At 43.2% G+C, this 14,387-nt stretch overlaps 1 pseudogene; it reads left to right on the top strand.

Annotated features, from left to right (window-relative positions):
• The first annotated feature begins 10,902 nt into the window (after positions 1 to 10,902).
• LOC142445828 (protein arginine N-methyltransferase 1 pseudogene) lies at positions 10,903 to 11,946 on the top strand (annotated as a pseudogene).
• The last annotated feature ends 2,441 nt before the right edge of the window (positions 11,947 to 14,387 follow it).

The following is a 14,387-nucleotide window of genomic DNA, read 5'->3' as shown; positions in this document are numbered from 1 at the left end:
TATGCCCACTGAGACAAATGACACCGAAACACTAAGATTTTATCCTGTCAAAGATGGAAAACTTTTCAGACCTAGAAAAACAAGGTAGTACCAGGGAGTTCTGGTTCTAATAGGTTTCTGTACAGCAGCTCTGCCGGAGAAAGACTGGGCTTTCTACTCCTGAAAACAGTTACAGTCTCAGAAACCCACAGGGGGTCAATAGGAATCAGCATCAGCATTGACCTGATGGCTGAGAACTTATTGAATAAACTCTTATAAAGTTTGTGCTGTGTTGTATTTTATACTCATGTATAAACCGAGTTTTTCAGCACATTTTTTAACGCACTTTTTGTGGTAAAATTACCGGCTGATATTCGGGTCGGCTTATACTTGAGTGTATACGGTATGTGATTTTTAACATACAAATACATTATTTTCAAACGTAGGTTGTTCTCCGCTTTTCTCATTCAGGGTTTAAAAGAAAAACAACCGCTATTATGCATATACATTTATGACATTTTACTGTTCGCGTACCTCAATGATGCACACTTGGGTTGCCTGCACCACCCCTGACGAAAGTAACATAACGAACAGCCCCTCTAATGCTTCTTTATGGATGAGAATGAAAACTTGTGGGGGGTGGGGAAGGAGTCTGTCCGGAAGTGACATCACTGTGAGCTAGCTTTCCAGAAGATCTACGTCAGTGAGTATTCCCCGCCACCCCAACAGTGCACGAGTGTTTCCATCTCCCCAGACCCTCGCCAGCCTTGTCAGGAATCATTTTCCGAGGCTTTGCCATCCTGATAAAAAGCTGTCCTCATTGTTGGTAGCGGTCCTCGAGTCGGTTCTGGTATCTGGGGAGCCTCAGCACCAAAGAAGGAAACTGTTCAGCCCTTTGCCAGTCCCACAAATGTCCTTATATCTGTGCCCCTTGTTTAGGCCACTGTGTCCAGCCCTCTTGCTGAGGGCCTTCCACTTTTCTGCTGCCCCTCCACTTCATCAAGCATGATTTCCTTTTCCAGGGGCTGCTCTCTTCTGATAACGAGTCCAAAGGATCCAGTACCATGGTACTATGGTTTTAACTTCCATCAGTATGACTTTTACTGGTGAATTTTAACGTCTCTTCATATAGTTGTTGTCATTTGGACCTTCTCTAGTGGGCCACACATTAAAAAAATAATTAATAACAAAAGGGTGGATTTGTGTTGGTCTGTAACCTATTTCCTCCACCACAAAGTATGCAAAAGGACTTTGATGAGTTCATGGAAATTAAAATTTTTTCTTTTAATTCCATTTATTCCACATTTTTTTCTAGGTCCCTTCTAGTTTAGACATCTTTTCATGTCAATAAATGTTTCTATGACATAATTTTTGTTATTTATTTGATTTTTTATTATTTTAAAAAGTCATTTTATTGGGAGCTCATACAACTTTTATCACAATCCATGCATACATCGATTGTGTAAAGCACATTTGTACATTCGTTGCCCTTATCATTCTCAAACATTTTTGTTATTAAAATAGTATTTCATCATATGAACCCCAAACCCCACTGCTGATGAGTCCCATAGTGACCCTATAGAACCAAGCAGAACTGTCCCAGATGGTTTCCAAGACTGTAAAGCAGACCACCTAATTTTTCAGGTTCAGCCTGGCTGGTGGATTCAAACTGCTGACCTTTCAGTTAGCAGCCTAATCTTTACCCACTATGCTATCAGAATTCCCATCACCACATGAAGAGATCACAGTTTATTTAATCTATCCTCTGCTGTTGGGCATCAACTTTTTGCCTTTGGGCTTGGGGAATGTCAATAAAGCACAATAGGAGGTCCTGGGTAAATGGGGAGAAAATGTGGAACAAAACTGAGAGAGAGAGAGAGAGAGAGAGAGAGAGAGAGAGAGAGAGAGAGAGAGAGAGAGAGAGAGAGAGAGAGAGAGAGAGAGAGAGAGACCAAGCTGTTGGTCTCATAAGAGACTAGACTATGGCCTTAGTTACCCTTTTAATCCTTTAAGCTCTCCCCATGGCTCGGCTTTCAGCTTTCAGCTAAGCAATGGACAGGCCTATAAGGTTTCATTGCCTGAATTAATGTTCTATAATTTCTCTCTCTAGTTTCTAATATCTGTTCACAATGGGTACACAATAACTCATTGTTTATGATCAAAGGGTTTATTGAGGAAGTTAACAAGTTGTAATGCCAACAAGAGACATTCAGGGTAGTTGTTTACCAGGACATGTTACAATGTTTCAGGTCTGCTAATAGAAGCCCAAAGGGGCATACTACTCTGCTGCAAGGCTTAGTAGGAAAACTTTCAACTCCTGCTTCGAAAGTCAATAGACCCAGCTCCCCTTGTGTAGAGGCACACGGCTCAGTAAGCCTCAGCCCACAGGTACTCAGTTCCACTTCTGTACGCCAGCAAGTCCAACTTCCCCAATTAAGTGCCCAGAGGCAGCCCACTCAGCAAGACAGCCTCTTGAAAAAAAAAAAAAAAAGCACTCAGCCTTACTTGCTCCGTGGGTTGCTTCCCAGTCCATCCCTCTATTCCAGGTTCTGCTGCTGCTCCTACGATGGTGCAGAACGCAATTTCTCCCTGTTTCTCACAGGGCGCATTTTATACACAACAGGATGGCACTCCAGGGAATCCTGCTTGCAATTACTCACAGGTGAATCCTATCTTCCCCCACCCATACAGGGAAAGGTCTTTTGGTGGGAATTAGAGCTTTCGGCTAGAAGAACCACATTAAATAATCCACTGCCCCTGCAAAGGTGAACAGCAACACCAGGGAGGTAAGCCCGCCTTAGTACCACCAACCATAGGAGACAAAAGACTCGTATTTGCCCAGGGACAAAGCCCAGAAGGTACAATGTGATAGCAAAAGGCCCAAGCATGAGGAGGAAGGAGGAGGAGTGCTGTCACATTGTGGGAACTGCAGTCAACATCACGAGTCAAAATGTGTATGGATGTTGCATGGGAAACGAATTTGCTACGTAGACATTTACTCAAACTACAATAATTTTTAAAGATAAAAATTAAAAATTCAAAAAAAAAAATTCCTAGTAAACATCTTTGCATAGTCATCATTGGGCAATTTTTGAACTCCCCTCCTCCCCCCTACAGGACTTTCTTGTTTCCTGTTCACTTGGAGTAATTCCTTATTGATTAAAAAATATATATATTTTTTACATACACACACAATTGCTATCCTATTTTGGGTGAAGTATGACTTAGTCTTTTTAAAGATTTTCTATTTTTAGGATTGATCTATGTCCTATACTAAATCTTCCTGTTCTTTTTTCCCCCCAACAGTTTTATTGGCACTTCATCCACAATCATACAATTCAATAGTTCGCTCATATTGACTTTTTCTTTTCACTAAAAGTACAAATATGTATGTACTCTAAGATAAGTTAGTTATATAGATAGAGATTATATGTATATGTCTATATGACTATATGCATATATATGCATATATATGACTATATGTATATGTCCATATATATACACACAGAGAGAGAGCTAAAGTTTCTGCATTGGTTGGCTTATTAGGAAATCCTTTTCTTTCTCAATATTATAGAAAGCATTCACATATGTCTTTTCTGGTATTTTTATGGACCTTGGTTTTTTTCATTTTGGATATTTCCATGGAATTGTCCAAAACATAAGCAGATTTGTATATCTTTTGCTTAGGATTCTGGACACTCCCTTCATACCCCCCTTCCATTGTTTTCAAGTCGTGTTCTGCAGCACCACAGAGTTCCTTTGAGTTTGTTCTGTAGTTCTCCGGTGAGGCAACACTCTCCGCCACAGAGTCCTTTGCCACTCTATGGACTCTGGTGGCAGGTGGTGGGTGTAGTGGGTTACATGTTGGGCTGCTAACCACAAGCTCAGCAGTTTGAAACCACTGGCCACTCTACAGTCAAAAAATGAGGCTTTCTACTCCTGTAAAGAGTTACAGTCTCAGAAATCTACAGGGGCCAGTGTACTCTGTCCCAGAGGGTTGCTATGAGTCGGGTGGACAATGGGGACGTTACAACGGGGCTATTTCTCCAGCTGCGAGTGCAGCAGCTCTCCTCTCTCTTCACGTTAGAGTTTATTTGAAGAAAGAGCCCACCTGTCTGCAAATCAGTAATAAAATAAATTCTTCTCTTAAAAAATATAGTAGTTTTAAAATCTGTTTCAGAATTTTCTTTTCTTTTCCATTGCTGGGTCTATATCTGCACCAGCTTAACAAATAAAAAATTTCTACAAATTATTCTCAACTTACACAAAAATAGATAGTAAAATATAAAGAACACACCTATGCCCACCATGACATTCCAACAATGATCACATTTTTGCCACTTTTGCTTCTCTTACTGTTGTGAGGGAAAGAAGACCCCAAATTCAAAATTATTTTATAGATTCGCCTTTGTTAAATCTTAAACATGGACAAGGCAAAGACAAAAATCATTTGCAGACCACCAACACAAGAGTCCATAATGGTGTCCGAAGGCTGGCCAGGGAAGTTGCAGCAAACACACTCTGTCTAGGGGCAAAACTTTTTATATTACTGGTCAGTTGTCAGAAAGCAATCAGTGGAGTCTGAATCTATATGGAGACTCAAAATGGACTTAAAGGATCCTACTGTAAACCTCAGCCTTCCACAAACCTAGTGGTCAAAAGTTAAGCTCTAACACATCCCCTCCTCTCATCATGGAGTTTACGAAAGATGCTTTAATCATACTTAACTTGCATGCTTCCTTTTTCACGGACTAGTTGAGAGTTCCTTTAGATCAGCAGTTTTCAACCTGTGGGTCACGACCCCTTTGTGTGTGTGTGTGTGTGTGTGTGTGTGAAATGCCCCTTTCACAGGGGTTGCCCAATTCATAACAGTAGCAAAATTACAGTTATGATGTAGCAATGAAAATAATTTTATGGCTGGGGAGGGGTCACCACAGCATGAGGAACTGTATTAAAAGGTTGAGGAATTAGGAAGGTTGAGAACCACTGCTTTAGATGATCACTTATTTTAGGACAACCTTTTAAGACTCCAGACACTTCTTTCTGACAGCCGGGTACCAAATCTTTAGTGATGGCCTCATGAGGGAGTGTTAAGCACTACATTGTAAGAACTCCTTTTTCTGTGATCTGGCTTTATGCCTTAAAGTAGGAGCTCAAAATCCATTTATAGAATTCATATTACTTATATATCTATAGTTCACTTCATAGAAATCACATTAGTTTCTTGAGAAATCACATACGTAACCTCTACACAATATTTTATAATCCCAATATTAATAGAAGCATTAATCTAGCAATCTAAAATGCTAATGTGATAGTTACATAACTTCATGTCAACTTGATAAATAAAGTGAAGGGGTGGAGTCTAGCCTGTCAATCAGCTTGATGATGCCTCCTTGTGGGCATGACCTTCTCATGAGGATTCTGGGAACTTCTCTTTCTCCTGAGAGGCTGGCCACACACTCTCTGCTTCATCTTCCTATTGAGGAGACACACTCAGAGAGCTGGAGGAGCCATGTGGAGACCTGCGCCAGTGCTGATCTGGATCTATAAGACTTTTCACCCACTGGCCTGTGACCTTCCTGCATTCTTCATTACTGCAGGTGCTGTGTGAGTCTGAAGAGGAATTTGTGGACTAGTATTGGACTTATGGACTTGATCTAGACTGGGTTGGGATGTTTTCTCAATATACAATTGCTCTTTGATATAAAGCTCTATCTTACACATTTGTGAATGTCCCTGGATTCGTTTCTCTAGTCAACCCGGTCTATCAAAACTAATGAGAAAGAAATAATGGAAAACTTCTTAGCTAAAATACATGGAAAGATTCATTTGTACAAATTAATAAAATGTTGAAGCAGCTGGTCTCATTTGTCTCTCAGGGGGTGACTGGTGGGTTTCAACAGCCAACCTTGCAGTTAGTAGACTCACACTTAACTTGCTGCAACCTCAGGGCTCCTTGAAAAAAATGATAAAACAGAAAATTAAAATAAACAAATTAATAAAATGTGATAGAATAAAACTACTAAAAAGCAATGAAGGTTAGGGGCAAAGCTACAATTTCAATAACATTCATTCCCTATGTAAACTATGTAGTTTCAGACCAGAAGTTACATAGCATAAGACAATGAATATGAAAACTGAAACATATATTCTAAATCCAAGTGGCCAAAGTCAGGCAACCTCAAAAGCAATAGAGACTTGAACAAAGTCCAATGGCCTGCTTTTCCACTCTCATGGCATGTCAGTTTCATGTCCAAAAGAGGCCTTCAGTTCTAGTGGGTTCCAATGGAGTCCTTCCAACGTTTCCTCCAAGACATACTATTTTGGGGTGAAATCAGTCAGGCCTTGGGACCACGTCTCTCCCACTTATAAAAAATACTATGAAATTGGTAAATGTGAATCTAAAATCCAGGTAACCTGTGACATGAAGCCTAGATCAAAGAGCAGGGAAAAAAAATCTGATAAAAAGACTTGATTTGCAAGAAAGTATCTTGAGTGGTTTCCCTAAGAGAAAAGTGCCCTGCTCTAGTTCACAAACCAGAAATTGTCAAGTCACCTTCTCATCGCTGGACAAAGTGAAGGAAACCTGCACATATCTTTCTCTCCTCTGATCACAAATTTCCATAGGAATTCTTTGATCACCACGGTATCTTCTACATGCTGCTTCTATAATATCAAATTAGGTTACTGCCAGCAGTCATCCTGGAAGATTCATTTAGTCCCCCTCCCACCCCTCTTCCATTCACAGCATGTGCACACACACACACACACACACACACACCTGACTGAAATTGAGGGCAGATGTCTGCTGAAGACCTCATTTGAAGGTGCATAATAAGAGGGTGATGATTTGATTACAACTATTAGACAAGCATATTATAACATTGTCTTGGAGACCAAATAAAATGATTACTGATTTGACCAAAACCTAACTGCCCCGTCTGATTTTCTTTGTTGGAGTTTGGTTTTCTAAACAGACTGAATTCTTCCCCAAAACACAACATACAAGCAAAAGGTTCTCACTAGTTTCTATGCATCATTATTCCATTCACAGTAGCTTTAGGGGACACAGCCCCCTCCCCACCAGACTCAAATTGAAATGCACAAAGAGGGGCAATGGTTTGTATGGGTCCACCAAACTTCCATGAAAGCCAGGGGTAGAACAGAAATGTTAACTGAAATATTAAGTACATTTTCTGAAATAATCCACAGAACCAAGATTCTGAAATAACCCACACGTACCAAGAATAACAAATACTGAAATCCTTAGACCAATATCCATTTATCTATCTTTCACTCCCCTCACTGCCCCATATTTGGGACTCTAGATTGTCCTTGTGTCCACCATTTTATCCAAAGAGCCTTCTGCAGAGCTGGCCCCAGGGTCCTCCCAGTTTAGGTGGGTTTGATACCATACGCAGTAAATATATCAGGAATCTTCAATTCACCTCTAGCTCAAGAGTCACTGGGGGGATTCACATGATGTGACATTGCTCTACCCACGTGCATTTCTCAACTAAGAATTCTATCTCAGGAACATGAGGGAGAACATGACTTGCCAAGTGGATCTCCAAGTGTGGATAGGGTTGGGTTAGAGGGCAGAGAGAGGTTGGAATCCTGTTGGAATCCTGGAAGCTGGAAGTGATAAAGGATACAGGTGCCCCAATTCAGGGAGCACGTGGGATTTTGGTTAGGTGTTCCTTGCTGCTCTTTGTCTTTGCACACAATAAGACCCCTTTCTAGTTGCTTTGCATGCTTTATTTCAATGGGCTAATAAAGGAGGACAAGGACCACAGGCTGGGGCAACAAAAGCAGCATGGGGCATCTGTCTGAGCACAAGCAGCCGGTAGTCGCTGCATTCTGTCAAAGCTCAGGCTGTACATGAACATAAACCCAGAAACATCCACCTATTACAATGCAAACTATCACTTTGGAGACTCAGCACAAAAATCATGCAGCTTTAACTTCAGTTGCTTCTCAAGTCATTGATAAGTCTACCAACAACAACTTTAAAAAAATCGTTTTATTGGGGGCTCATGCAACTCTTTTCACAATGCATACATCCATCAATTGTATAAAGCACATTTGTACACTCATTGCCCTCATCATTCTCAAGACATTTGCTCTCCATTTAAGCCCCTGGCATCAGCTCCTCATTTTCCCCTTCCCTCCCTGCTCCCGCCTCCCTCATGAACTCTTGATAATTTATAAATTATTATTTTGTCATATCTAATACCATCCGACGTCTCCCTTCACCCATGTATCTGTTGTCTGTCCTCCAGGGAGGATGTTATATGTAGCTTCTATAATCACTTCCCCCTCTCTACCCGACCCTCCCTCCACCTTCCTGGTATCGCCACTCTCACCACTGGACCTGAAGGGATCATCCATCCTGGATCCTCTGTATTTCTTTTCTTTTATTCTCCCCCCCCCCCACTATGTTTCTAGTTCCTATCTGTACCAGTGTACAGTCTCTGGTCTAGATGGATTTGTAAGGTAGAATTAGGATCATGATAGTGGGGGTAGGGTGGGGGGAGGAAGCATTTAGGAATTAGAGGAAAGTTGTATGTTTCATCATTGCTACACTGCACCCTGACTGGCTCTGTAAGGCGATGTCCAGTAGACTAAAGATGGGCTTTGGATCCCCACTCCATACTTCCCTTCATTCACAATGATATGATTTTGTTCTTAGATGCCTGATACCTGGTGTTCTACTTCCATGTGGGCTTTGGTGCTTCTGAGCTAAATGCCCCCTTATTTACCTTCAAGTCTTTAAGACCCTAGATGCTATAATTTTGATAGCTGGGCTCCATCAGCTTTCTTCACCACACTTGCTTATGCACCCACTTTGTCTTCAGTGATCTTGTTGGGAAGGTGAGCATCACGGAATGCTAGTTTAATAGAACAAAGTATTCTTGCATTGAGGGAGTACTTGAGTGGAGGCCCAATGTCCATATGCTACCTTAATACTAAACCTATAAATATATCTACCTAGATCAATTTCCCCATCCTCATTTATAAATATATTTACATATGTACATGCCTGTATTTAGACCTGTATTAATGCCCTTTGCCTCCTAGTCCTTTTCTCGATTTCCTTTTACTTTTCTCTTGTCCCACTATCATGCTCAGCCTTCATTTGGGTTACAGTAATTCCTCTCGGTTACATTACCCCCGATCACACACTACCAGGCCTCCTATACCCTTCTTACTACCAATTTGGATCACTTGTTGTTCCCTTGTGTGGGGAGAGGTCAAACGCTTACAGACATCCTCCCCAGGGTAGTTAGTTACCAGACTACAGGGTAGGCCTCTAGGGCAGTTAGTCAACCAGACTATATGGCAAGTCTCACTCCCTGCTACTGGGGACAACAAACTATTCCTCCTTGAGGCCTGAGACCAAGCGTTCACACCCTATTGATAATGGTTCCTATGGAGATCTAGGGAATAGGTCAAAGTTAGGCCGCCATCCTGAACCTAGGACCTGCCCATCTTGTCACATGTATAACCCCAATCCCTCCCCTTCCTATTGCATGTATGTCCCTAGACCACTCCCCTCTCATTACTGTATTACCTATAGGACAGCCCCTTCCAGTGACATATGTCCTCACCTGTAATTAGGGGGCTTGCATGTCCCCAGAGAATATAAAAGGGGCCAGGGCTACCATTAAACTCTCTCTCTCCCTCCACGTGGACCATCAGGTGGGTCTGAGGTGAGCATGCTACCTTGAAACGTGTCTGACTCCCATTTATTTCTATACTCCACTTCTATCTTTCATGCTCTATATAACTTTACTATGATCTTTACTTATTATCGCTGTACAATTGCGCCTACCGGACCCGTAATGATGTGTTAGGGGCTGGCTTTCCCTGACACCCTTGTCCCTGGGTTTGTTGATACCACTTCCTTCCCCCCAACCCCCACCTCGCCCTCTCCCATGTCCCCCCGGGACTGCCGGTTCCATTGTTTTCTCCTCCAGATTGTTCATCCAGCCTATCTTATTTAGACAGATCTGCAGAGGTAATACATGCACAAAAACAAGACAGCGAAAAATCAAGCCACAAAACAGAACAAAACAACAACAGCAGCAACAACAAAAAGCCAATTATAAAACAAAACAAATAAACACACTACACAACAACAACAAAGAAAAGCTTGTAGTTAGTTTAAGACTGTTTATTGGCCTTTAGGCGTGTTTTCTGGTCGAGTCTGATAGGGTGCCAAGCTCTGGCCCCCAAATCTATTTTTGGTATTCCCTGGGCACTTCTTTGCTTTGTTCTCCTTATTTTTCTGTTGCACACCCTTAATTGTTTTGCCTTGGTGTGGTGGGATTAGATCTGGTGCAATTCCCACACTGTGTCTCCAGTGCTGTCCCCTGTAGGGCTATGGGTCAGTGAGGGTTGTTGTGTCTCATAGTGGGGTCGGCCATGTGGTCTTCTCTGTGGATTGGCTGCTCTGAGTGGGAATGTTGTCCTCAAAGCTTGGTGGGCCAGGATGTGCTCCACTCTCTCTTCTTCCCCCTTCATTTGCTCCCGTGTGCTCTGATCAGACATGTCCCTCTCCCTGAGCTGCAGCTTCAGGGCTGTCCTCTGAAATAATTTCTTCTGGGGGGAAGGGCAGCTGTCCATGTGTAGATCAACAACAACTTTTAACATGAGATTCATAACATCTTAACCCATTAGTTGAACAATTTAGGAGAAAGATGGTTTCTTATGTCCAGAGAACAGATCTTTAAAGTCCCCACAATAAAAATGTCCACATAAAAACCTACAGCAATGAAGAGGGTCTGGGAGACCAAAGGAGGAGTAGCTGTGTGTGTGTGTGGGGGGGGGGGGGGGAGGATGGTTGCAGAGCAGCCTGTGAACTGCATCATGGGAACGGTGTAGCCATCATGGCTAATGGGATGACTTGGCTAATGGATGAGACGAGTCTCCTGTGGTCACTCTGAGAGCAGCGAAAAGCCCAGCACTGGGGACATGATGTCCCAAGACTACAACTTTGACTCCTATTCACATTTTGGCCTCCATGAGATGCTGAAGGGTGAGGTGTGGACCCCCACATACTGCCATGTTATGTAACTGACACCTCTTAAAGGACAGGGTGGTACTGGGTGTGGACTCAGGCACGGGCATTCTCTACATGTGCACCTCCAAGTTGGGGCCCATAAGGTCATGGTGATCCAGTGTTCCAGGATCTTTGCTTACTCAGTGAGGATCATTAAAGTCATCAAGCTAGACTACGTGGGGGGCCATCATCAAGGGGAAGGTGAGGGAGGTGGAGCTGCCAGTGAAGAGGTGGGCTTCGTTGTCAGCTAGTGGATGGGCTAGTGCCTCTTCCACGAGCCCACGCTCAACACCGTGCTCTATGCCAGAAACAAGGCGCTGGGGCCCGATGACCTCCTCCTTCTCTCACTGAGCGACTCTGTATGGGGTCCTGCCCATTGAGGACCGGCAGTACAAAGACTACATGATCCTTTGATGGGAAACTGTGGAGTAGGACTTTGACATGTTCTACATTGTCCCTGGTGGACCCCAAGTGGCTAGTCACCAACACCTGCCTCATCAAGCAGATGGGCATCTATACCATCAAGGTGGAAGACTTGACCTTCACTTTCCTGTTCTAAATGCAAGTGAAGGGGAATGACTGCCTCCGCTCCCTGGTGGTCCACTTGAACATCCACCGCTGTCACAAGAGGACCTGCTTCTCCACGCATCCTGAGTCCATGTTCACACACTGGAAGTAGAGGGTGTTCTACATGGGCTTCAAAGAGGGGTGAGAGGACTTCCGGATCCCTTGGTATTTGGCCCAATGCCAAGAACAACAGTGACCTGGGCTTCACCATTTACCTGGATTTCAGGGGCCAGCTTGGTGAGCTGTCCTGCTCCCCCTACTATGGGGTGCACGGAGGGTTTCTGTTGGCTTCTTTGGCAGGTTCAGGGACCCCATTCTCTGTGGATGTTTAGGGGTAGAGGTTGGGGAGGGGTGTACATTGTGACTATGTTTTTTATAACTTATGTTTTTAGATGGTTGCATTTGTACCAATAAGTACTCGGCTGAGAAACAAAAAGACAAAACCCAAACAAGCCCAATCTCACAACATTTTAGTTTATTCAGTAGCTAATTTTCATTCTTGGAGATTTGGTAATTTATGCATGAAGACCCCTGTTACCTTCCAGAGGTCTGGTAATTTTGATTTAGGCTGGTAGGTGCCAAGTTCAAGACATTAGTCTTTTCCCTAAGTCCAATATAGTCCATTTTCCCTTGGGGAATTTTTGGTCAGGCATTTCACCACTTCAGTAAAGCGGTAAGCAGATCTGTAGATGACAAAGCTTCGTGTCGCCATGGCTAACTGTCAATAGCGTTTTAAAGTGAAAGAGCGATGGAAGTTCATTACAGAACCAGTGCTGTATAAAATCAGAGGGAATGTTGACAGACACAGCTCAGAACACAATGATTAACCTTATTGTTTTAATTAACCTTACTTTTAAAAGGCTTCAGGTATCATGCCAAACCATCGAATAATTAAGATTTTAGATTAGAAGATACGCTCGAAGGAAATAAAGTTAGACCAAGTTAGCCATCAAAATAATGATGAACCATTTAAGTATATCTTTACCAGGACACAAAGCCTCATCTTTCTCCTGCAGAGTGACTGGCGGGTTTAAACTGCCAACCTTGTGGCTAGCAGTCCAATGTATACCCAACAGTGGCATCAGGGCTCCTGCTCTTTAAGGAAGCTGTTTTTTCTTTATCACGACTGGGGGCGGGTGTTGGGTGGGGAGGAGATTAAAAATCTCAAAACTCAAGCCTTGTCCTAGATTTCTGGAAAAACTGGTTTTACTTCAAAATTTCTTTTATTCCTTCAATGAAACGCATCCTGTAAGATCTAGCTCCAGCTACTTGTCAGGATGTAAATTTTAAGGTTATTTTAAAAATACAAGCCTGCTTATTAATCTGATAGGCAAGGATCTGCCCTTGTCAGGAATGCTGCAGGAAGTCACCCCTACACCAACCCCCACGCTCAATGTAAACAGAGCTCAAACATTTAATAAGCCAATCTGTGCAACGCAGCAATGTATGGACTGCAGTTCCCAGCTGGACTATACTCTAATTCACTCCTCTTCTCAATAGTGCCTTGAAACCTATGCCATTGGATAAATTATTGATATTATCACTGCCATAAAAAGATAACATGACTGCTAAACTAAACCAGAGCTGTTTATAACCTGTGAACAAGCAAATGGATTCTGGGCATCCACTTAATTCTAGCCCCAATGCAAGAACAGTTCGTTCTTGTAGCATGGTCCTGCTACATACTCGATTTCATGAAGAGATCGCTGAAGATAAGGGTGCTACAGCAACGTGCGGTGATGAAAGCAGTGATTGTGATATATAACTTTTTAGAAGTGGTTTTGTTAGGTAGCTGGCTTAGGGACAGGGGGTTGTCTCTCCCATGCCTGAAAATGCCCCTCATAGAGGGGTTGGAAAGAAATCAGGCAACCATTCTACACCTATGAAGATCCCACACTGAGCATGCTCATACTCAAGCCCCCAGCCAGGTGGGAGGTACTCCTGGGCGGCCATACTAGGCTCATGACATCATCCAGGTGGGCCTAATGCAGCCAATGGGATCAACCAATATCATTCACTACGCCTTCCCCCAGAAGGGGGTGGGCTAGAATAAAGGCAGGGAGCATGCTCTGGGACACTCTCTTACCCTGCTCCTGGTCAGAGGCAGGTAGAGGGGGAGGGCCTCCCTCACCTGCGCAGGTGCACATGCCCCCGCTCTGGACCTACTTGGGACCCACAGCCTCTGGGTCCACATGTGCTCAGCCTCCAGGCTCTTGGGCTTCTGGCCTCCTGGGGTCCCCCCAAGTTCCGCATGTGTGGGTGCTCTTTTCCACGTGGTTGTTCGGGCTCAGTTGTGAACCCCTTTGAGACTGTAAAACCTGACACTCGTCTTGTCCTTATAAAAACCCACTTGGATTACAAAACGGGCATCGGTGTGAATTCTTCCATCATGCGAAGCTAAGGACCGAGGTATCACCAATTTCCAGAGACCTATCCGTTTAGCTACGGAAGTGTACACTATGTGAATGTTGCATCAGACAACGAATAAAAAAGAAAGAAAAGGAGCCAAACTCTGATTATCAAGGGTGAAGGGGACTGGTCGCTTGGGGGCCTTTGGGTTCATGGTCATGGTGGTGGATCAATCTGGAGAAGGATAGCAGTAATGGCCACACAACACAAAGAGTCTAATCAAGGGCACTGAATCTTACCTGGGACAGTTGTTGATGTGGTGAATGTTTTGTTGTGTATATTTTCACCCAAAGTGAAAACAAACAAGCAACCCCCATGAATAATAATGAGTATTGGCATAAAGAAAATGCTCTAACATGGATTG

The sequence above is a fragment of the Tenrec ecaudatus genome, chromosome 4 (genome assembly GCF_050624435.1).
Source record: "Tenrec ecaudatus isolate mTenEca1 chromosome 4, mTenEca1.hap1, whole genome shotgun sequence".
Taxonomy (NCBI): Eukaryota; Metazoa; Chordata; class Mammalia; order Afrosoricida; family Tenrecidae; genus Tenrec; species Tenrec ecaudatus.
This window is presented reverse-complemented; position numbering and strand designations above follow the sequence as displayed.